This window comes from Ranitomeya imitator, chromosome 2 (assembly GCF_032444005.1).
Source record: "Ranitomeya imitator isolate aRanImi1 chromosome 2, aRanImi1.pri, whole genome shotgun sequence".
Lineage (NCBI taxonomy): Eukaryota > Metazoa > Chordata > Amphibia > Anura > Dendrobatidae > Ranitomeya > Ranitomeya imitator.
In genome coordinates, this window is record NC_091283.1 from 85,062,222 (window position 1) to 85,086,199 (window position 23,978).

Genomic DNA, 23,978 nt, shown 5'->3' on the forward strand with positions numbered 1-23,978 from the left:
TGAACGATGACGATTACTGGTTGGCCTGCCTCCTTGATCCTCGCTATAAAGGCAAATTGCAAAATATTATGCCACATGAGAACTTGGAACTAATATTAGCAACAAAACAATCAACTCTTGTTGACCGTTTGCTTCTGGCATTCCCTGCACACAGCGCCCGTGATCGTTCTCACACGAGCTCCAGGGACCAGCAGACCAGAGGTGTTAGAGGGGCAGAAATCAGAAGTGGCGTTGGCCAGAGGGGTTTTCTGACCAGGTTGTGGAGTGATTTTGCTATGACCGCAGACAGGACAGGTACTGCAGCATCAATTCAAAGTGACAGGAGACAACATTTGTCCAGTATGGTTACAAACTATTTTTCATCCCTTATCGACGTTCCAGGGATTCAAGCTTCAGGAGGCTAATTTGCATATTCCAGGTGCCTTCTGGGAGAAGCGAAGTCTCCCTAAGCTAGAAGATCGTTGGATACAGCCGGGACCAGCTGCTTCGAAAGCATCACCAAACCAGGGATTCAAGCTTCAGGAGGCTAATTTGCATATTCCAGGTGCCTTCTGGGAGAAGCGAAGTCTCCCTAAGCTAGAAGATCGTTGGATACAGCCGGGACCAGCTGCTTCGAAAGCATCACCAAACCAGGGATTCAAGCTTCAGGAGGCTAATTTGCATATTCCAGGTGCCTTCTGGGAGAAGCGAAGTCTCCCTAAGCTAGAAGATCGTTGGATACAGCCGGGACCAGCTGCTTCGAAAGCATCACCAAACCAGGGATTCAAGCTTCAGGAGGCTAATTTGCATATTCCAGGTGCCTTCTGGGAGAAGCGAAGTCTCCCTAAGCTAGAAGATCGTTGGATACAGCCGGGACCAGCTGCTTCGAAAGCATCACCAAACCAGGGATTCAAGCTTCAGGAGGCTAATTTGCATATTCCAGGTGCCTTCTGGGAGAAGCGAAGTCTCCCTAAGCTAGAAGATCGTTGGATACAGCCGGGACCAGCTGCTTCGAAAGCATCACCAAACCAGGGATTCAAGCTTCAGGAGGCTAATTTGCATATTCCAGGTGCCTTCTGGGAGAAGCGAAGTCTCCCTAAGCTAGAAGATCGTTGGATACAGCCGGGACCAGCTGCTTCGAAAGCATCACCAAACCAGGGATTCAAGCTTCAGGAGGCTAATTTGCATATTCCAGGTGCCTTCTGGGAGAAGCGAAGTCTCCCTAAGCTAGAAGATCGTTGGATACAGCCGGGACCAGCTGCTTCGAAAGCATCACCAAACCAGGGATTCAAGCTTCAGGAGGCTAATTTGCATATTCCAGGTGCCTTCTGGGAGAAGCGAAGTCTCCCTAAGCTAGAAGATCGTTGGATACAGCCGGGACCAGCTGCTTCGAAAGCATCACCAAACCAGGGATTCAAGCTTCAGGAGGCTAATTTGCATATTCCAGGTGCCTTCTGGGAGAAGCGAAGTCTCCCTAAGCTAGAAGATCGTTGGATACAGCCGGGACCAGCTGCTTCGAAAGCATCACCAAACCGCGCGTGCCTGTAGGACATTATTGCAAGAGAGCTTGGCTGAGTAGATTACACAAGAAGGAAAACACACAGCAAGTCAGCAGGATCTAGGAGCAACATGGCAGATGTGACAACCTACATGGTGAGCTGCAGCATGTGCTACATGTTCACAGATCGACCAGAAGAAGAATCTAATTTCACCTGTCAGAAGTGTAGACTAGTGGCCCTTTTAGAAGAAAAGGTGCGGGGTCTGGAAGAAAGAATAGCAACTTTGAAACTCATCAAAGAGAATGAAGACTTTCTAGACAGAACAGAAGCATCTCTACTGGTCACAGAAGGTGCAAAAAGTGTCAGAGAACCTCCAAAAGCAGATGAGTGGAAGCATGTGACCAAAAGAAGCAAGAAGACCATGGAGAAATCACCAACCACACAACTGAAGAACCGATATCAAATCTTTGTAGAGGATGAAGATGGCACACCTAAGAATGAAGCAATACCAGCAAGCAAAAAAGAAAAGGGCACACAGCAACAAGTGACAGCAAAAAGTACAGCCAAGAAGCAACGAAGAGTGGTGGTGGTGGGAGACTCACTACTGAGAGGCACCGAAGCAGCCATCTGCAGACCGGACATAACTGCAAGAGAAGTATGCTGCCTTCCAGGTGCGATGATCAAGGATGTGACCGATAGGATACCAAAGCTCTTCAGCTCCAAGGACGTCCACCCATTTCTTCTGATACATGTTGGCACCAATGACACGGCAAGGAAGGACCTACCGACAATCTGCAAGGACTTTGAAGAGTTGGGGAAGAAAGTAAAGGAACTGGATGCACAGGTAGTTTTTTCTTCTATCCTTCCAGTAGACGGGCATGGCACCAGGAGATGGAACAGGATCCTTGATGCAAACAACTGGCTAAGACGATGGTGCAGACAACAAGGATTTGGATTCCTGGACCACGGTGTGAATTACTGGTATGATGGACTCCTCGCCAGAGACGGACTACACCTCAACAAACCTGGGAAACACACATTCGCCAGAAGACTCGCTACACTCATCAGGAGGGCGTTAAACTAGAAGAAGAGGGGACGGGAAGAAAAACATTAGACTCGAACAAAGACGACCCAGGAAAACATACTCAGAAGGGAGGTAAGAACATTTCTAAAACAATCCACAGTGAGGAGATTGGAACAAAACAAAATCCTCTAAACTGCATGCTCGCAAACGCCAGAAGCCTGACAAACAAGATGGAAGAACTAGAAGCAGAAATATCTACAGGTAACTTTGACATAGTGGGAATAACCGAGACATGGTTAGATGAAAGCTATGACTGGGCAGTTAACTTACAGGGTTACAGTCTGTTTAGAAAGGATCGTAAAAATCGGAGAGGAGGAGGGGTTTGTCTCTATGTAAAGTCTTGTCTAAAGTCCACTTTAAGGGAGGATATTAGCGAAGGGAATGAGGATGTCGAGTCCATATGGGTTGAAATTCATGGAGGGAAAAATGGTAACAAAATTCTCATTGGGGTCTGTTACAAACCCCCAAATATAACAGAAAGCATGGAAAGTCTACTTCTAAAGCAGATAGATGAAGCTGCAACCCATAATGAGGTCCTGGTTATGGGGGACTTTAACTACCCGGATATTAACTGGGAAACAGAAACCTGTGAAACCCATAAAGGCAACAGGTTTCTGCTAATAACCAAGAAAAATTATCTTTCACAATTGGTGCAGAATCCAACCAGAGGAGCAGCACTTTTAGACCTAATACTATCTAATAGACCTGACAGAATAACAAATCTGCAGGTGGTTGGGCATTTAGGAAATAGCGACCACAATATTGTGCAGTTTCACCTGTCTTTCACTAGGGGGACTTGTCAGGGAGTCACAAAAACATTGAACTTTAGGAAGGCAAAGTTTGAACAGCTTAGAGATGCCCTTAATCTGGTAGACTGGGACAATATCCTCAGAAATGAGAATACAGATAATAAATGGGAAATGTTTAAGAACATCCTAAATAGGCAGTGTAAGCGGTTTATACCTTGTGGGAATAAAAGGACTAGAAATAGGAAAAACCCAATGTGGCTAAACAAAGAAGTAAGACAGGCAATTAACAGTAAAAAGAAAGCATTTGCACTACTAAAGCAGGATGGCACCATTGAAGCTCTAAAAAACTATAGGGAGAAAAATACTTTATCTAAAAAACTAATTAAAGCTGCCAAAAAGGAAACAGAGAAGCACATTGCTAAGGAGAGTAAAACTAATCCCAAACTGTTCTTCAACTATATCAATAGTAAAAGAATAAAAACTGAAAATGTAGGCCCCTTAAAAAATAGTGAGGAAAGAATGGTTGTAGATGACGAGGAAAAAGCTAACATATTAAACACCTTCTTCTCCACGGTATTCACGGTGGAAAATGAAATGCTAGGTGAAATCCCAAGAAACAATGAAAACCCTATATTAAGGGTCACCAATCTAACCCAAGAAGAGGTGCGAAACCGGCTAAATAAGATTAAAATAGATAAATCTCCGGGTCCGGATGGCATACACCCACGAGTACTAAGAGAACTAAGTAATGTAATAGATAAACCATTATTTCTTATTTTTAGTGACTCTATAGCGACAGGGTCTGTTCCGCAGGACTGGCGCATAGCAAATGTGGTGCCAATATTCAAAAAGGGCTCTAAAAGTGAACCTGGAAATTATAGGCCAGTAAGTCTAACCTCTATTGTTGGTAAAATATTTGAAGGGTTTCTGAGGGATGTTATTCTGGATTATCTCAATGAGAATAACTGTTTAACTCCATATCAGCATGGGTTTATGAGAAATCGCTCCTGTCAAACCAATCTAATCAGTTTTTATGAAGAGGTAAGCTATAGACTGGACCACGGTGAGTCATTGGACGTGGTATATCTCGATTTTTCCAAAGCGTTTGATACCGTGCCGCACAAGAGGTTGGTACACAAAATGAGAATGCTTGGTCTGGGGGAAAATGTGTGTAAATGGGTTAGTAACTGGCTTAGTGATAGAAAGCAGAGGGTGGTTATAAATGGTATAGTCTCTAACTGGGTCGCTGTGACCAGTGGGGTACCGCAGGGGTCAGTATTGGGACCTGTTCTCTTCAACATATTCATTAATGATCTGGTAGAAGGTTTACACAGTAAAATATCGATATTTGCAGATGATACAAAACTATGTAAAGCAGTTAATACAAGAGAAGATAGTATTCTGCTACAGATGGATCTGGATAAGTTGGAAACTTGGGCTGAAAGGTGGCAGATGAGGTTTAACAATGATAAATGTAAGGTTATACACATGGGAAGAGGGAATCAATATCACCATTACACACTGAACGGGAAACCACTGGGTAAATCTGACAGGGAGAAGGACTTGGGGATCCTAGTTAATGATAAACTTACCTGGAGCAGCCAGTGCCAGGCAGCAGCTGCCAAGGCAAACAGGATCATGGGGTGCATTAAAAGAGGTCTGGATACACATGATGAGAGCATTATACTGCCTCTGTACAAATCCCTAGTTAGACCGCACATGGAGTACTGTGTCCAGTTTTGGGCACCGGTGCTCAGGAAGGATATAATGGAACTAGAGAGAGTACAAAGGAGGGCAACAAAATTAATAAAGGGGATGGGAGAACTACAATACCCAGATAGATTAGCGAAATTAGGATTATTTAGTCTAGAAAAAAGACGACTGAGGGGCGATCTAATAACCATGTATAAGTATATAAGGGGACAATACAAATATCTCGCTGAGGATCTGTTTATACCAAGGAAGGTGACGGGCACAAGGGGGCATTCTTTGCGTCTGGAGGAGAGAAGGTTTTTCCACCAACATAGAAGAGGATTCTTTACTGTTAGGGCAGTGAGAATCTGGAATTGCTTGCCTGAGGAGGTGGTGATGGCGAACTCAGTCGAGGGGTTCAAGAGAGGCCTGGATGTCTTCCTGGAGCAGAACAATATTGTATCATACAATTATTAGGTTCTGTAGAAGGACGTAGATCTGGGTACTTATTATGATGGAATATAGGCTGAACTGGATGGACAAATGTCTTTTTTCGGCCTTACTAACTATGTTACTATGTTACTATGTTACTATGTTCTCCCTCAACCGTCATTCCCATTTGATTACTGGGCATCCAAATTAGACACCTGGCCAGAATTGGCAGAATATGCATTGCAGGAGCTTGCTTGCCCGGCAGCTAGTGTCCTATCAGAAAGAGTATTCAGTGCTGCAGGTTCAATACTAACTGAAAAAAGGACTCGTCTGGCTACCCAAAATGTAGATGATCTAACCTTCATTAAAATGAACCACAACTGGATTTCGAAATCTTTTGCCCCACCTTGCCCGGCTGACACCTAACTTTCCTATGAAAAGGTCTTGCCTGTGGACTCTTCTGAATGACTTTTCCAATCTCGTAATTTTCTGCACCTGATTGTCCAGCATACGACATGTTTACTCCTAACAAAATGGCCAAACTCCCCACACGGGGCCGTGGTATCGCCACTTTGCGCCAGCACCCGTGAGAGTGCTGTTTGTCTGAAGAGGTGGGTGTGCCCGCTTTTGGTCGACGGCACTGCCACTGGGTCCCTCATAGTACAATAAAGTGTCTCTGGCGGTGGTGGTGCGCACCCAACGTCAGACACACCATTGTAATATGAGGGGCCCTGGGCCTGTACCGCCGGCCACAAGACAGTTCCCCCCCCAGCTCAAACAGTGCTCTACCACTAGCAAAATTATCTCTCACAGCTTCACCAATGTTTAGTCTATGCGCTGACATCCTTCAATGCCTGGCACTGACAATACCATTGTTTTGACATTTTTGTTATGTTAGGCCTTCGAAGCCTGTCTGCGGTCCGTTCTTTCTACAACTACTACACTGACCAGGCCACTGCTGGCCGTGTTCCCCTGGAACCAATTTAAACTTGCCTACAGCCAGCCCAATTTTGTTATGTTAGGCCTTCTTAGCCTGTCTGCCGTCACTCCTTCCACTAGACTTCCACTGACCAGACCACTGTTGCCCGTGTACCCCTGGAACCAATTTTAAATTGCCAACAGCCAAATGTTATTATGTTAGGCCTTTGATGCCTGTCTGCCGTCACTCCTTCCACTAGACTTCCACTGACCAGACCACTGTTGCCCGTGTACCCCTGGAACCAATTTTAAATTGCCAACAGCCCAATGTTATGATGTTAGGCCTTTGATGCCTGTCTGCTGTTACTCCTTCCACTAGGCCTCCACTGACCTGTCTACTGCTGCCCGTGTTCCCATGGAACCAATTGTAAATTGCCTACAGCCAGCCCATTTTATTACGTTAGGCCTTCGAAGCCTGTCTGCGGTCCCTCCTTCCACTAGGCCTCCACTTACCTGTCTACTGCTGCCCGTGTTCCCCTGGAACCAATTTTAAATTGCCTACAGGCAGCCCAATTTATTATGTTAGGCCTTCGAAGCCTGTCTGCGGTCCCTCCTTCCACTAGGCCTCCACTTACCTGTCTACTGCTGCCCGTGTTCCCCTGGAACTAATTTTAAATTGCCTACAGCCAGCCCATTTTATTATGTTAGGCCTTCAAAGCCTGTCTGCGGTCCCTCCTTCCACTAGGCCTCCACTGACCTGTCTACTGCTGCCCGTGTTCCCCTGGAACCAATTTTAAATTGCCTACAGCCAGCCCATTTTATTATGTTAGGCCTTCGAAGCCTGTCTGCGGTCCCTCCTTCCACTAGGCCTCCACTTACCTGTCTACTGCTGCCCGTGTTCCCCTGGAACCAATTTTAAATTGCCTACAGGCAGCCCAATTTATTATGTTAGGGCTTCGAAGCCTGTCTGCGGTCCCTCCTTCCACTAGGCCTCCACTGACCTGTCTACTGCTGCCCGTGTTCCCCTGGAACCAATTTTAAACTGCCTACAGGCAGCCCAATTTATTATGTTAGGGCTTCGAAGCCTGTCTGCGGTCCCTCCTTCCACTAGGCCTCCACTGACCTGTCTACTGCTGCCCGTGTTCCCCTGGAACCAATTTTAAATTGCCTACAGCCAGCCCATTTTATTATGTTAGGCCTTCGAAGCCTGTCTGCGGTCCCTCCTTCCACTAGGCCTCCACTTACCTGTCTACTGCTGCCCGTGTTCCCCTGGAACCAATTTTAAATTGCCTACAGGCAGCCCAATTTATTATGTTAGGGCTTCGAAGCCTGTCTGCGGTCCCTTCTTCCACTAGGCCTCCACTGACCTGTCTACTGCTGCCCGTGTTCCCCTGGAACCAATTTTAAACTGCCTACAGGCAGCCCAATTTATTATGTTAGGGCTTCGAAGCCTGTCTGCGGTCCCTCCTTCCACTAGGCCTCCACTGACCTGTCTACTGCTGCCCGTGTACCCCTTGAACCAACATCATAAAATAAAAAAAAAAGTATTTTGCTTATAAAAAAGAAAATACTGGTGAGATATCAAATGCAGACATTTTAACATTAAAAACAAACACACAACTAAAATCTGGTACAGTACTAAAAATGGCCACCAGCTACAATTACTTTCTCCTGCAAGTAGTTAACTGAAAGGTTTTTTAAATTGAAAACACAGATATGGCATCCACCGAGTGTTGTCCTGTCGCGTCTTCTTTATATTATTGCCGAGAAGATGCAAAACAATGAAAATAATAAAATCATTAATTACCAAAATAATAGAGAAAGTCAACACCACATTGCAAATAAACATTCATTCCAAATAAAGAAGCAGGGCGCGTCCGAGGGTGAGTATATACCTAATAAGAATATAATCACCCTCGGACGCGCAATGCTTATTTCCAACAGCCTTCCTTCCTAAGAATCAGCCCTTCCGTGGTGTAGAGAGACGTTGTGTTACACTCCAAGGTGTTCCCCAGGTTGCCTTTCCTGAGCTTCGATCTTCCGGCTCTCGTTTAGTAGTTGTTGGAAACTACGCTGCATTAGGCCTTCAAATTGGGTATGGGGTGTAGAGAGATGGTGTGTTCCACTCCAAGGTGTTCCCCAGGTTGCCTTTCCTGAGCTTCGATCTTCCGGCTCTCATTTAGTAGTTCTTGGAAACTACACTGCATTAGGCCTTCAAATTGGGTATGGGGTGTAGAGAGAGGGTGTGTTACACTCCAAGGTGTTCCCCAGGTTGCCTTTGCTGAGCTTCGATCTTCCGGCTCTCGTTTAGTAGTTCTTGGAAACTACACTGCATTAGGCCTTCAAATTGGGTATGGGGTGTAGAGAGAGGGTGTGTTACACTCCAAGGTGTTCCCCAGGTTGCCTTTCCTGAGCTTCGATCTTCCGGCTCTCGTTTAGTAGTTCTTGGAAACTACACTGCATTAGGCCTACAAATTGGGTATGGGGTGGAGAGAGATGGTGTGTTACACTCCAAGGTGTTCCCCAGGTTTCCTTGCCATTGCTTCGGTCTTCCGACTCTCGTTTAGTAGTTGTAGAAAAGTACACTGCATTAGGCCTACAAAATGGGTATGGGGTGGAGAGAGATGGTGTGTTACACTCCAAGGTGTTCCCCAGGTTGCCTTTCCTGAGCTTCTATCTTCAGGCTCTCATTAAATTGTGGTTAAATGGAACAACTGCATTTGGTGTACTAGTTGGTTTGGGGCCTACTATCGGTGTCTGCCACTCCTTGCTGTTCTCCTGGTTTCCTGTCCTGAAATTCCATTTTCAGGCTCTCGTTAAGTAGTTGTTAATGTTAGACTGCATTTGGCCTACTAGTTGGGTTGGGGCCTACTATCAGTGTCTGCCACTCCTTGCTGTTCTCCACCACTGAACAAAGCTGTGCCGCCTGTTTACTACGGTTGCCAATTTTGAACTGCATTTCGACTACTTACTGATTTGGCCCTACTCTCTGTGTCAGCCTCTCATTCCAGTTGTCCTCCACTGCAATGCCCCCTGGTTATTCCTGTGTTACCAATTTTGAACTGCATTTAGCCCACTTTATTCTTTGGGCCTATATCTGTGTTTCCACTTCATCGTGCCCATTGCCCAGCCAGTGATAGATGAGTCTGCTGGTACATTGACCCATAACGCAACATTCCCCGTGCATGCTACACAACAACATTGTGACCCTGCTGAAAGTCAGGTTGCTCTTCCCGCATACCATACCACCTTACACGGGGACAAAGAGGAAGGTGCAGATGAAAGTGCAGGTTCCTTCATCAGGTGGGGGGAGGAATACTAGTTGGCGACGTCACTGGCACAGGGCCTCTCATAGTACGCAAAAGTGTTGCTGCCGGTGGGAGGCGCCCCCGCCGTGCAAACACACCGCTGTACTTTGAGGGGCCCTGTGCCAGTGCCAATGCCAACAAGTGGGCCCCCCCTGCTTGCTCAGGATCACAGCACTTGCAAAGTTGAAATACTTACCTCTCCCTGCTCCACTGCCGTGACGTGGTCCAGATTTCCTGGGCCCACTAATTACTTGAACCAGCCCTACCCCACACAACTTTAGCCAAATGACCCCCAATTTCAAATGCCTTCCAATTATTATAAGGTAAATTACGCTTGACAAGCTTCATTAAGAAGAATGGATGGTTTTGACATTAAAATGGGCACTCTAGGTGTTTTCCTGGCCCCCACTCACTGCCGACTATGCTGCCCCATTGACTTGCATTGGGTTTCGTGTTTCGGTCGATCCCGACTTTTCGCCATAATCGGCCGATTTCACTCGACCCGACTTTTGAGATAGTCGGGTTTCGCGAAACCCGGCTCGACTCTAAAAAGGTCAAGGTCGCTCAACTCTAGTAATAACTATAGTACGCTTTAATGGATCCCACTAATTCTGAGACTGTTTTTAGTGACATATTGTACTTCATGATAGTCATAATATTTCTTTGATACATCTTGCATTTAATTGTGAAAAAAATGGACATTTTACAAAAATTTAGAAAATTTTGCAATTTTGAATTCTTACACCCTTAAGTCAGAGAGATGTGTCACACAAAATACTTAAAACATAACATTGCCCACATGTCTACTTTAAATCAACACAAATTTTTAACACATTTTTTGTTAGGAAGTTATAACGATTAAAAGTTGACCAGTGATTTCTCTTTTTTCAAACAAAATATACAAAACCCTTTTATTTTGTGGACCTCCTCATATTTGAAGTGACCTTGAGGGGTCTATATGATAGAAAATACACCAAAGTGACACTATTCTAAAAACTGCACCTCTCAAGGTGCTAAAAAAATACATTCAAGTTTATTAACCCTTCAGATGCTTCACATGAATTTTTCCAATGTGTAAAAAATTAACATTTACGTTTTTTCCAAAAAACTTACTTTAGACCCAATTTTTTCAGTTTCACTAGGGTAACAGGAAAAATGGATGCCAAAATGTGTTGTGCTATTTCTCCTGAGCATGACAATACCTCATATTAGGGTTGAGCGAAACGGATCATTCATTTTCAAAAGTCGCCGACTTTTGGCCAAGTCGGGTTTCATGAAACCCTACCCTATCCCTGTGTGGCGTCGGCCATGCGGTACGCGACTTTCGCGCCAAAGTCGCGTTTCATATGACGCGCTTGGCGCCATTTTTTCAGCCAATGAAGGAGCGTGGGCAGAGTGATGACATAGGTCTAAGGGGCGTGGACGCCTATCGTCATCTTGTCGATTGTGCGCAGTAGCGATTTGCAATGTGTAACACCAGCTTTTCTGTTCAGGGACGGAGGGGAGAGAGAGAGAGAGAGAGAGAGGGACAGGGAGAGGGAGAGGGAGAGAGAGAGAGAGAAAAAACAAAAAAAAAAATTCCCATTGACTTTGCATTGGGTTTCGTGTTTCGGTCGATCCCCGACTTTTCGCCATAATCGGCCGATTTCACTCGACTCGACTTTAGAGATAGTCGGGTTTTGCGAAACCCGACTCGACCCTAAAAAAGTAAAAGTCGCTCAACTCTACCTCATATGTGGGGGGAAAACCACTATTTAGGTGCATGACAGAGCTCGGAAGGGAAGGAGCGCCATTTGACCTGTACATCACAGAATTTTATCACATTTCCTAGTGAAGAAAGAATAAATTATATTTTTGCCACTAAAATTTCATTTTAGCCCTAAGTTTTTATTTTTTCTAAAAATAAGAATGTATTTTTTACAAAAAACTGAGGTACATGTTTTTCCTGAGTGCATCAATACACTACAAGTAATCAAGAAATATGTTTCAGGCACTTTGCAAAGCTCAGAAGGGAAGGAGTGCCATACTATAGTACAGATTTAACTGTTATGATTTGTGGGTGCCATGACCCACTGGTAGAGCCCCTGATTTGCCAGATCAGCAGAACCCCCATAAATGACCACATTTTACAGACTACAACTCTCAATGAATTCATGTAGGGGTGCAGTGATCATATGGACACCACACCACTGATGTGTCACAAATTTCCTTTACCCTTAGGTAGTGAAGAAAAAATAACTACCAAAATTTTGTTTTATCCCCAGATTTCACTTTTTCACACGAGAAGTGGTTTAACCCCTTAACCCCCAGAACTTTTTTCGGCTTTGCATTTTTGATTTTGACTCCCAGAGCCATAACTTTTTAAATTTTCCATCAATATGGCCATGTGAGGGCTTATATTTTGTGGGACGAGTTGTACTTTTGATTGACACCATTGGTTGTACCATGTTGTGCACTAGAAAATAGGAAAAAATCCAAGTGCGGTGAAATTACAAAAAAAAGGGAAACCCCACACTTGTTTTTTGTTTGGACTATTTTCCTAGGTTCAATAAATGCTAAAACTGACCTGTCATTATGAGCTCATAGACACCAAATATGTCTAGGCTATTTTTTATCTAAGTGGTAAAACAAAATTCCAAATTTTGCTAAAAAAAAAAAAAATTGCTCAATTTTCCGAGACCTGTAGCATTTTAATTTTTCGTGATCTCGGGTTTGTTGAGGGCTTATTTTTTGCGTGCCATGATGATGTTTTTAATGATACAATTTTGGTGCAGATACATTCTTTGGATCACCCATTATTGCATTTTAATGCAATGTCACGGTGACCAAAAAAACATAATTCTATCATTTTTAATATTTTTTCTTGCTACGCCATTTAGCGATTAGGTTAATCCTTTTATTTATAGATCGAGCGATTCTGAACGTGGCAATACCAAATATGTGTGTGTTTGATTTTTTTATTGTTTTATTTTGAATGGGGTGAAAGGGGAGTGGTTTGAATTTTTATATATATTTTTTTTTCATATTTTTAATAACATTTTTTTATTTTTGCCATGCTTCAATAGTCTCCATTGGAGGCTAGAAGCTGGCATAGCCTGATACATAAGAGCGATGCTCAGATCGCCACTATGTAGCAGAATTATAGCATTGCTATGAGTGCCGACCACAGGGTGGCGCTCACAGCAATCTGGCATCAACAACCATAGAGGTCTTCAGTAGACATCCGGTTGTTATGCCATTGCACCGGTTACCCTGATCATGTGACAGGGGACAGTGGTGCGCGCAATTCTGGCCCGATGGCTGGAAGCGCTTGTTAAATGACGCTGTCAGAGTTTGACAGCGGCGTTCAACTAGTTAATACCCATGGGGAGATCAAGATTCCACCCGCGCTTATTGTGGGCACATATCAGCTGTTCAAAACAGTTCACATTTCCCGACTTTGATGAGGGCTCACCATCAGAGCCCGCATCAAAGCGGGGGTTCTTCCATTGGACATACTATTCCAATCGATGGCAGAAAGGGGTTAAAATTACACCATGATTTGTCCCACAATTTCTGCTGAACATGACAATACCCGATTTGCTGCTCTACAGTACTACTTAACCATATGGAGAGACTAAGGAGTGATAGAGCGCTATTTGCCTCCTGGAGCACCGATTTTCAAAGAATCATTTGCAGTTTCATATTCAGAGCCCCTTATTGCTAGAAGAGCAGACTCCCCCCTCAAGTGACCCCATTTTGGAAATTATACCCCTTTGGGAATTTACAATTGAGAGAAAATAGTGGATTAAAATGTCAGCTCATCATCTGTTGCAGAACCTTGCCTGAAAGAGAAACATTGCCTGGAGCCGTCTCAGTCTTGTATGATGGCAAAAAGAGAAAGGTGGGGGAAGAAACCTCCAGCAATGAAGTCAAAAAGGAAAATTGTCTATTTGTAAAAAAATGAAAAAAACTTTAATTTGGTACAGTGGAACAAAAAGACATAGTCACAACAACCTGGAATGAACAGTGTTTCAGCTAGGAGCCTTTATCATGGTTTTATATTTTTTTATGCCATTCCTTGAGCGGTATAAGTGATTAGACAACTTTATTCTTTGGGTTGGTGATATTGCATAGATACCAGATTTATATGGTTTTTTATGTTTGGCTGCTGTCACACACAAAAGACGCATTTATAGCAAAAACTAGTTTTTGCATCATCATATTTTGAGAACTATAATTTTCCATATTTTGTTCAACAGAGTCATGTGAGGGCTTGTATTTTGCAAGATAACTTGACGTTTTTATTGATATCATTTTCAGTTACATGACTTTTTATCGCTTTCTGTTCCGATTATTGGGAGGCAGAATCAACAAAAGACAGCAATTCAGGAATTTTGTTTTTTTAACGACATTCCACTTTTTGTAAAATTGATAAGGCAGTTATACTCTTTGGGTCAGCACCATATGATGCTGACCCAAAGATGCCATAGTTATATTTTTTATGGTTTGATGCTTTGACACAAAAACTATTTTATAGAAAAAATAATTATTTTTGCATCTCTTTGTTGTGAGAGCTTTAACTTTTTTATTTTTCTACTGATAGAGCTGTATGATGGCATTTTTTCTGAGACAAGATGATGTTTTCAGCGGTACCATGTTTATTCTTATTCTTTTTGATCGCGTTTTATTCAACTTTTTGTTCGGTGATATGAGTATAAAGCAATGCTTTTTGCCTTGTTTTTTATGGTGTTCAATAAAGGGGTTAACTAGTTGGACTGTTTCATAGAGCAGATGGGGTGATACAAAATATGTGTATTTTTATTGTTTTTTCATAAAAATATTCATTCATAGGTACAATATACTTAATTTTTTTATTATTATTTTTAATTTTTTTATATTATTACAATTGTTTTAAACTTCTTTTTCCTTTTTCACTTTGTCCCACTGTATGACTTTCTTTTTTTTTGTGTAAAAGCTGACAGGGCTGCACAGACAGGGTAAGCTGCTGATCATGCTCCAAGCATGATCATGCAACTTTCCTAGCTTTGATGACCCAGATGTTGTCATGAACGGGTCACCATTGCAATGATCGGGACCCCGAGTGACATCACAGGATCTCCGATCCAAGGGCAAAGGGGCTGCCAACCCTCTGCCTGCTCCCAAAGTGCTGTGATGGAGTTGAATCACAGCATTTAGGAGATTAAAGTGCCAGGAGCTTTGCGGGACTGCTCCTGGCACTGAGTGCCAGATATCAGCTGTCAGAGTCAGCTGACACCCAGCAGTGATCACTAGGGTTGAGCGACCCTGACCTTTTTAGAGTCGAGCCGTGTTTCGCGAAACCCGACTATCTTAAAACTCGAGTCGAGTGGAATCGGCCGATTATCGCGAAAAGTCGGGGATCGACCGAAACACGAAACCCAATGCAAGTCAATGGGGGAGCATAGTCGACAGTGAGTGGAGGCCAGGAAAACACCTACACTGCCCATTTTAATGGCAAAAACATCCATTCTTGTTACAGAAGCTTGTCAATCGTAATTTAGCTTATAATAATTGGAAGGCATTTGAAATTGGGGGTCATTTGGCTAAAGTTGTGGGGGGTAGGGCTGGTTCAAGTAATTAGTGGGCCCAGTAAATCTGGACCACGTCACGGCAGTGGAGCAGGGAGAGGTAAGTATTTCAACTTTGCAAGTGCTGTGATCCTGAGCAAGCAGGGGGGCCCCACTCGTTGGCATTGGCACTGGCACAGGGCCCCTCAAAGTACAGCGGTGTGTTTGCACGGCGGGGGCACCTCCCACCGGCAGCAACACTTTTGCGTACTATGAGGGGCCCTGTGCCAGTGACGTCGCCAGCAACGAGTATTCCTCCCCCCACCTGATGAAGGAACCTGCACCTTCATCTGCACCTTCCTCTTTGTCCCCGTGTAAGGTGGTATGGTATGCGGGAAGGGGGACCTGACTTTCAGCAGGGTCACAATCTTGCAGTGTAGCGTGCACGGGGAATGTTGCGTTATGGGTCAATGTACCAGCAGACTCATCTATCACTGGCTGGGCAATGGGCAGGATGAGGAGGAAACACAGATATAGGCCCAAAGAATAAAGTGGGCTAAATGCAGTTCAAAATTGGTAACAGGACTAACCAGGGGGCATTGTTTTGTTCAGTGGAGGACAACTGGAATGAGAGGCTGACACAGAGAGTAGGCCCAAATCTGTAAGTAGTCTAAATGCAGTTCAAAATTGGCAATAGTAAACAGGCGACACAGCTTTGTTCACTGTAGGAGAACAGCAAGGAGCGACAGACACAGATAGAAGGCCCCAACCCAACTAGTAGGCCCACTGCAGTTTTAAAATTCCGATAGGCTGAAAACCAGATAATTGTAGGTCATTTTTTGTAAAGAGGACAGCTGTATTGAGTAGCGCAGCCAGACACTACAAGTAGGCCTTAAACCACAAAGTTGGCTCGACGCTGGTTTAAAAAAGGTTACATGGGTACACGTTCTGCATTGTTGTGCTCAGTGGAGGACAATTGGAAGGAGGGACCGCAGAAAGACTTTGTAGGCGTAAAATTACAAAATAGGCTCTATGCAGCTTTGATTATGTGGCAACCTGGAGAACACCTTGGAGTGGAACACACCGTCTCTACGACCCAGACCCAACTTGTAGGCCTAATGTAGTGTTGTTTCAACAACTACTTAAGCCGAGCATGAAGATTGAAGCAATGGAGAGGAAACCTGGAGAACACCTTGGAGTGGAAGACACCGTCTCTACAACCCAGACCCAACTTGTAGGCCGAATGCAGTGTTGTTTTCAACAACTACTAAACAAGAGCTTTAAGATTGAAGCAATGGGGAGGAAACCTGGAGAACAGCTTGGAGTGGAAGACACCGTCTCTACACCCCATACCCAATTTGTAGGCCTAATGCAGTGTAGTTTTCAACAACTACTAAACGAGAGTAGGAAGATCGAAGCAATGTGGACGAAACCTGGGGAACACCTTGGAGTGTAACACACCGTCTCTCTACACCCCATATCCAATTTGTAGGCCTAATGCAGTGTAGTTTTCAACAACTACTAAACGAGAGTAGGAAGATCGAAGCAATGTGGACGAAACCTGGGGAACACCTTGGAGTGTAACACACCGTCTCTCTACACCCCATACCCAATTTGTAGGCCTAATGCAGTGTAGTTTTCAACAACTACTAAACGAGAGTAGGAAGATTGAAGCAATGTGGATGAAACCTGGGGAACACCTTGGAGTGTAACACACCGTCTCTCTACACCCCATACCCAATTTGTAGGCCTAATGCAGTGTCGTTTTCAACAACTACTAAACGAGAGTAGGAAGATCGAAGCAATGTGGACGAAACCTGGGGAACACTTTGGAGTGTAACACACCGTCTCTCTACACCCCATACCCAATTTGTAGGCCTAATGCAGTGTAGTTTTCAACAACTACTAAACGAGAGTCGGAAGATCGAAGCAATGGAGAGGAAACCTGGGGCACACCTTGGAGCGGCAGACACCGTTAGTAGGCCCTACCAAAGTAGTAGCCCCAATGCAGTTTTAAAATTCCTAGAGGCTGAAAACAAGACTATTGACGCTCTGCTTTTTTCAAAGGAGGACAGCTGTATTGAGTGGCGCAGACAGACACAGGTAGTAGGCCTTAAACCAAAAATGTGGCTCACTGCAGTTTAAAAAAGGTTACAGGGGTACACAGGCAGCATTGCTCTGGTCAGTGGAGGACAATTTCAATAGTGGACCGCAGACAGACTTTGTACGCCTACTATTAAAAAAAGGATGCTCTATGCAATTAAAAATAGGTTCCAGGAGTCCACGGGCAGCAGTGGTGTGGTCAGTGGACGAGTATTGGAAGGAGGGACCGCAGACAGGCGTAGTAGGCCTAACATAACAATATTAGGTTGTAGGCACTTTAAAATTGGTTCCAGGGGTACACGTGCAGCAGTGGTGTGGTCAGCGGAGGACAATTTGAATTAAGGACTGCAGACAGACTTTGTAGGCTGTCCCCTGTTTACCATGCATCCAACACATTAACCCAGTGCGCCGTAATGGACACGTAACTTTTTGTGGACATGCCTACTGGTCCATGCGTCTCTTGTCAGGTGCATCTTTCTACTGTTTGATTGCCTGAGTGCTATGACAATGCAGACTTTTTCATGTCGGTGGAGGGCTGGGATGGCTTTTCTCGCAAAAGAAATGTCGACTGGGTAGCTTTAACCGTGGTACAGCGTAGTTAATCTGGGCTTTCTAAATATAAAACAAAGAAAAAAAGGAGGCTCCATGCACTTTCAGCTGGGTTCCAGGGGTACACGGCCAGCATTGGTCTGGTCAATGGAGAACTATTGGAAGGAGGGACCGCAGACAGGCTTCGAAGGCCTAACATAATAAATTAGGGCTGTAGGCACTTTAAAATTGGTTCCAGGGGAACACAGGCAGCAGTGGACAGATCAGTGGAGGCCTAGTGGAAGGAGGGACCGCAGACAGGCTTCGAAGGCCTAACATAAAAAATTAGGGCTGTAGGCACTTTAACATTGGTTCCAGGGGTACACGGGCAGCAGTAGACAGGTCAGTGGAGGCCTAGTGGAAGGAGGGAACGCAGACAGGCTTCGAAGGCCTAACATAAAAAATTAGGGCTGTAGGCACTTTAACATTGGTTCCAGGGGTACACGGGCAGCAGTAGACAGGTCAGTGGAGGCCTAGTGGAAGGAGGGACCGCAGACAGGCTTCGAAGGCCTAACATAATAAATTAGGGCTGTAGGCACTTTAACATTGGTTCCAAGGGTACACGGGCAGCAGTAGACTGGTCAGTGGAGGCCTAGTGGAAGGAGGGACCGCAGACAGGCTTGGCTTCGAAGGCCTAACATAAAAAATTAGGGCTGTAGGCACTTTAACATTGGTTCCAGGGGTACACGGGCAGCAGTAGACAGGTCAGTGGAGGCCTAGTGGAAGGAGGGACCGCAGACAGGCTTCGAAGGCCTAACATAATAAATTAGGGCTGTAGGCACTTTAACATTGGTTCCAGGGGTACACGGGCAGCAGTAGACAGGTCAGTGGAGGCCTAGTGGAAGGAGGGACTGCAGACAGGCTTCGAAGGCCTAACATAATAAATTAGGGCTGTAGGCACTTTAACATTGGTTCCAGGGGTACACGGGCAGCAGTAGACAGGTCAGTGGAGGCCTAGTGGAAGGAGGGACCGCAGACAGGCTTCGAAGGCCTATCATAATAAATTAGGGCTGTAGGCACTTTAACATTGGTTCCAGGGGTACACGGGCAGCAGTAGACAGGTCAGTGGAGGCCTAGTGGAAGGAGGGACCGCAGACAGGCTTCGAAGGCCTAACATAATAAAATTGGGCTGTAGGCACTTTGAATTCTCTTGCAGGGGTACACAGGCAGTGGGCACCATTGGTGTTGTCAGCGGCGGCCGATTGTAATGAGTGTCTGCCAGTTAGTAGTCCCAAAAAATCAATACATTTTAATGTCTCGCATTACAACAAAAAGAAAAACCAAAAGGGTGCAATCATTAGGTACAGGGTTGGGCTCCTCTGCGTAGTTTCAGACCCAGTAATTTGGCACAAAGTATTTACTTGGGTAAATATAGGACACTGCCCCTGACTATGTTTGTTAGGAGTCGAGTTTCCTCTGCTGCACAGGGGGAATCTCGATCCATCTCCGCTGCGGTCTCCCATTCTTCTCCAGCCGCAGTGGAGCCTGCTCAGCAGGGACGTCAATCCCAGCGTCTCGCTCAGTCTGACTCTGTGAGAAGAGTTACTGCTGCTTCTCCAGCTTCTGCCTGTAAAGCCTATACTGGTCATCAGCGAGTGGACTTCTCTGGGACTAAGTCCTTGTCTGCGCACACTGAGCATGCCCAGGGCAAGATCTCCCGTTGGAGATCGAGGGTCATGTGCTCAGCCTCTGCAGCGCATTCTATTGGTCCTCTTGGCAGGTCTTGGAAGGGCAAAGTTTCTGTGGCCGCTTCCTGTCCTGCAACTATATAAACTGCGCATGACCGCACGGCCATGCGCTAGTGTACAACTTTATACGTGTGTTTGTTGTGAGTGCAAGTCATTCTTTAAATACCCCTACCCTATTGTATGATTGTTCGCGTATGGAGTATGGCTGCTATCTAAGCGCCCGACTTATCACTCAACGTGTCACACACGTGTCAGCGTCTACTGCTGTGACCGCCAGTGCGGTGCCACGCGCCAGTGTGTGCTTCCTGACCCACGTCTGGGTGCTTAGTGGTGCCTGCCAGCACGGCACAGTTCGCACTTCGGTGCCTTAATTATATAATTCCTTTCACACCCAGTAGCGGTGTAGTGCCAGCAAGGGTCTAATCGGACTACAATCCCTGTTGGGGTTTAGTTCGCTGACCACTTGCTCGCGCTCTATGTGCGGTACCGCGGTCCTGTGACGCAACAGGATCGCTTTCTTCACGCTGGGTGAGGTTTAACCCACGCGTGTATACTTTTGAATACCGCCATATTGTCTGTCATTTCCTAGCAGCAGGTTTCACCTGCACGGTGGACCCCGGACTGCGAACGCATCTATATCATCTCTCTTGGTGCGTTCCGCCAGTCCTAACATTACACTAGCGCCAGGGTCTGGCTAGTGATGACAGACAAACAGCAATCTCTGCGGCATATCCAGCAGCTGGAGGGTAGGTTGGCGGCTCTCGAGAGCGCGACCTCAGCTGTGGATGTTACTGCAGTAGCTGTACAGGCTGCCAGCGTGGCTGCAGCTACTATGTCCATTGCCACCCCTGTTCCAACATTATCTCGCCTCCCGCTGCCAGAAAAATTTTCTGGTGAAAGCAAGTTTTGTAGGGGATTTGTGAGTCAGTGCTCTATTCACCTCGAGCTCCTGGCTACACGTTTTCCCACAGAGCGGGCTAAGGTGGGATTTATTCTGTCTCTATTGTCGGACAGGGCGTTGGAATGGGCTACGCCGCTGTGGGAGCGTGGCGATCATGTGGTGCAGAGTGCTCCGCTGTTTCTGAGCGCTCTGAAACAGGTCTTTTTAGGACCTCAAGTCACCCATGATACTGCGCTCCAATTGCTGGCATTAACTCAGGGTGAGTCCTTGGTCAGTCATTTTGCCGTCCAATTCCGCACCTTAGCATCTGAGCTGGATTGGTCGGATAAAGCTCTTATCCCCATATTTTGGAGGGGCTTGGCTGACCACGTAAAGGACGCTCTGGCCACTAGGGAGATTCCTGCCACACTGGAGGAGTTAATAACTGTCTCCACTCGAATTGACCTCCGTTTTAACGAGCGGAGGTTAGAGCGAGCCCAGTGTAGGCAGAGGTTTCGGCTGGCTCCTACTTTCGCCAAACCTCTGGAATTTCCGGTCCTGGTTCCTGAGTCACATGAGGCCAGGGAAGTGTCACAAGCAGGATCTAAGTCCCGGACCGCTTGTACACTCAGGGTCTGTCATGTTTGCCAGCAGTCAGGACATCCAGCCACCAGATGTCCTCAGCGGTCGAGGAAACGTCAGCGTCTAGTGGTAGTAGGTGGAGGTACACTAGACACGGCGACATTTGCCTCTAAGTTGTCCTTTAAGGGGACAATTACTATTGGCTCATTCTCCCACTCGGTAGAGCTCTGCGTGGATTCTGGGGCGGAGGGCAATTTTATGTCTTCTGCCTTTGCCCAACGTCACGCAATACCCTTGGTTATGCTTGCTCAACCAGTAACGGTGCGAGTGGTGAATGGGTCGACATTGCCCTCACAGATAACACACCAGACCATCCCTTTTACTCTGTCCATGTCGCCATCTCATCAGGAGATAATTTCTCTGCTCATCATTCCGGAAGGAATTGATGAGGTCCTGTTGGGAATACCTTGGCTACGGTACCACTCTCCTCATATCGAGTGGTCCTCAGGCAGAATTCTGGGTTGGGGTGAATCTTGTGGGGGTAGGTGTCAGAGGGAGTGCGTTCAGGTTGCTACTACTGAGATACCCGCAGATCTATCCTCTCTCCCCAAGCAGTATTGGTCTTATGCAGACGTGTTCTCCAAAAAGGCGGCGGAGGTCCTTCCGCCTCATCGCCCCTATGACTGTCCTATTGATCTCTTGCCTGGTGCTGAGCCTCCCCGGGGTCGAGTTTATCCGTTATCTCTCCCGGAGACGGAGGCAATGTCACAGTTCATCCAGGAAAATCTGGCAAGAGGATTCATTAGGAAGTCAGTGTCACCTGCTGGGGCAGGGTTCTTCTTCGTGCAGAAGAAGAATGGGGAATTGCGCCCATGCATAGACTACAGGGGTCTTAACGCCATCACCGTTAAGAATAAGTATCCTTTGCCCTTGATATCTGAGTTATTCGATAGACTTTGGGGAGCAAGGGTATTTACTAAATTAGATTTGCGGGTTGCTTACAACCTGATTCGCATCCGTGAGGGGGACGAATGGAAGACGGCCTTTAACACCAGGGATGGGCACTATGAATATCTGGTGATGCCCTTCGGGCTCTGTAATGCCCCAGCCGTTTTCCAAGACTTTGTGAACGATATCTTCCGGGATATGCTTTCCACCTCGGTCGTAGTCTATCTGGATGATATTCTTATCTACTCTCCAGATATTGACTCCCACCGGAGAGATGTTTGCAAAGTCTTCGACCTCCTACGGGCAAACTTCCTCTATGCCAAATTGGAGAAGTGTATGTTTGAGCAGGAGTCTTTACCTTTCCTGGGCTACATCATCTCGGCCCAGGGATTGGCTATGGATCCTGCCAAACTACAGGCAGTGATGGACTCGCAGGAACCCCATTCTCTGAAAGCGGTGCAGCGCTTTATGGGGTTCATAAATTACTATCGTCAGTTCATCCCCCACTTCTCAACCCTGGTAGCTCCCTTGGTATCCCTCACCAAGAAGGGAGCGAATCCTAAATCGTGGTCCGAAGAGGTCTCCAAGGCCTTCACTTCTATTAAGTCCCACTTTGCTAGCGCTCCCATCTTACATCGTCCCGATGTGGATAAGCCATTCCTAATGGAGGTGGATGCCTCTTCCGTTGGTGCAGGAGCAGTCCTCTATCAAAAGGATGCTCAAGGTCGGAAGCATCCATGCTTCTTCTTCTCAAAAACCTTCTCACCAGCGGAGAGAAATTACTCCATCGGGGATAGGGAGTTGCTGGCAATGAAGTTGGCCTTTTCGGAATGGAGACATCTCTTGGAGGGTGCTCGGTTCCCATTCCAAGTCTTCACGGACCACAAGAATTTGGTCTATTTACAGACAGCTCAGCGGCTGAATTCTCGTCGGGCCAGATGGTCCTTGTTTTTCTCCCGGTTCCACTTCACTCTACATTATCTCGCCAGGGAGAAGAACATTCGTGCTGACGCTCTCTCTCGCTCCCTGGTCTCAACTGTGGAGGAGGAGGACGAGCCTCGGCTCATTGTCCCTTCAGAGAGTCTGAGAACCGTAGCTCCGGTTTCACTTGAGTCTGTGCCTCCGGGCAAGACTTTTGTCCCCATCAATTTGCGTCCGGAGGTTCTCTCGTGGGCTCATTCGTCCAGAGTGGGTGGACACTTTGGGGCAAAGAGGACATCTGAGTTGTTGGCGAGAATGTATTGGTGGCCACATATGGTTCGTGACGTTGGAGACTACGTTCGGGCATGTGTCTCTTGTGCCAAAAATAAGTCTCTCCGTCAACGGCCAGCTGGGTTGTTATACCCTCTGCCGGTGGCAGACAGGCCCTGGGAGATGGTCGGGATGGACTTTGTGGTGGGATTGCCCAAGTCACGTGGCTGTACTGTCATTTGGGTTATCACCGACCATTTTTCTAAAATGGTGCATTTGGTGCCGCTTCCGCGGCTACCTTCTGCATGGGCCTTGGCAGCATTGTTTGTTAAACACATCTTCCATCTTCACGGTATGCCAGACAAAATTGTCAGTGACCGGGGTCCCCAGTTTGCGTCTCGGTTCAGGAGAGAGCTTTGTCGCCTTCTCAGTATCGAGTTGAATCTCTCTTCGGCATATCATCCCGAGACGAATGGGTTGGTGGAGAGAGCCAACCAGACCTTGGTCACATATCTGCGACATTTTGTCTCTGCTAAACAAGATGACTGGGCATCTTTGCTACCGTGGGCGGAGTTTGCTCTTAACAATGCTGTAGCTGACTCCACTGGACAGACCCCATTCCTCCTTAACTATGGTCAGCATCCGCGGGTACCTGTGCCCATGCCCGTGTCTTCCGCCGATTCCAGGGTGGCAGACTGGGCTGTGGAGGCACGGGACATTTGGGATCGCACTCAGGATGCCATTCGGGCTTCCAAGGAGAGAATGAGGTCCTCCGCCGATGTTCATCGGCGCCCCGCTCCGACCTTTGC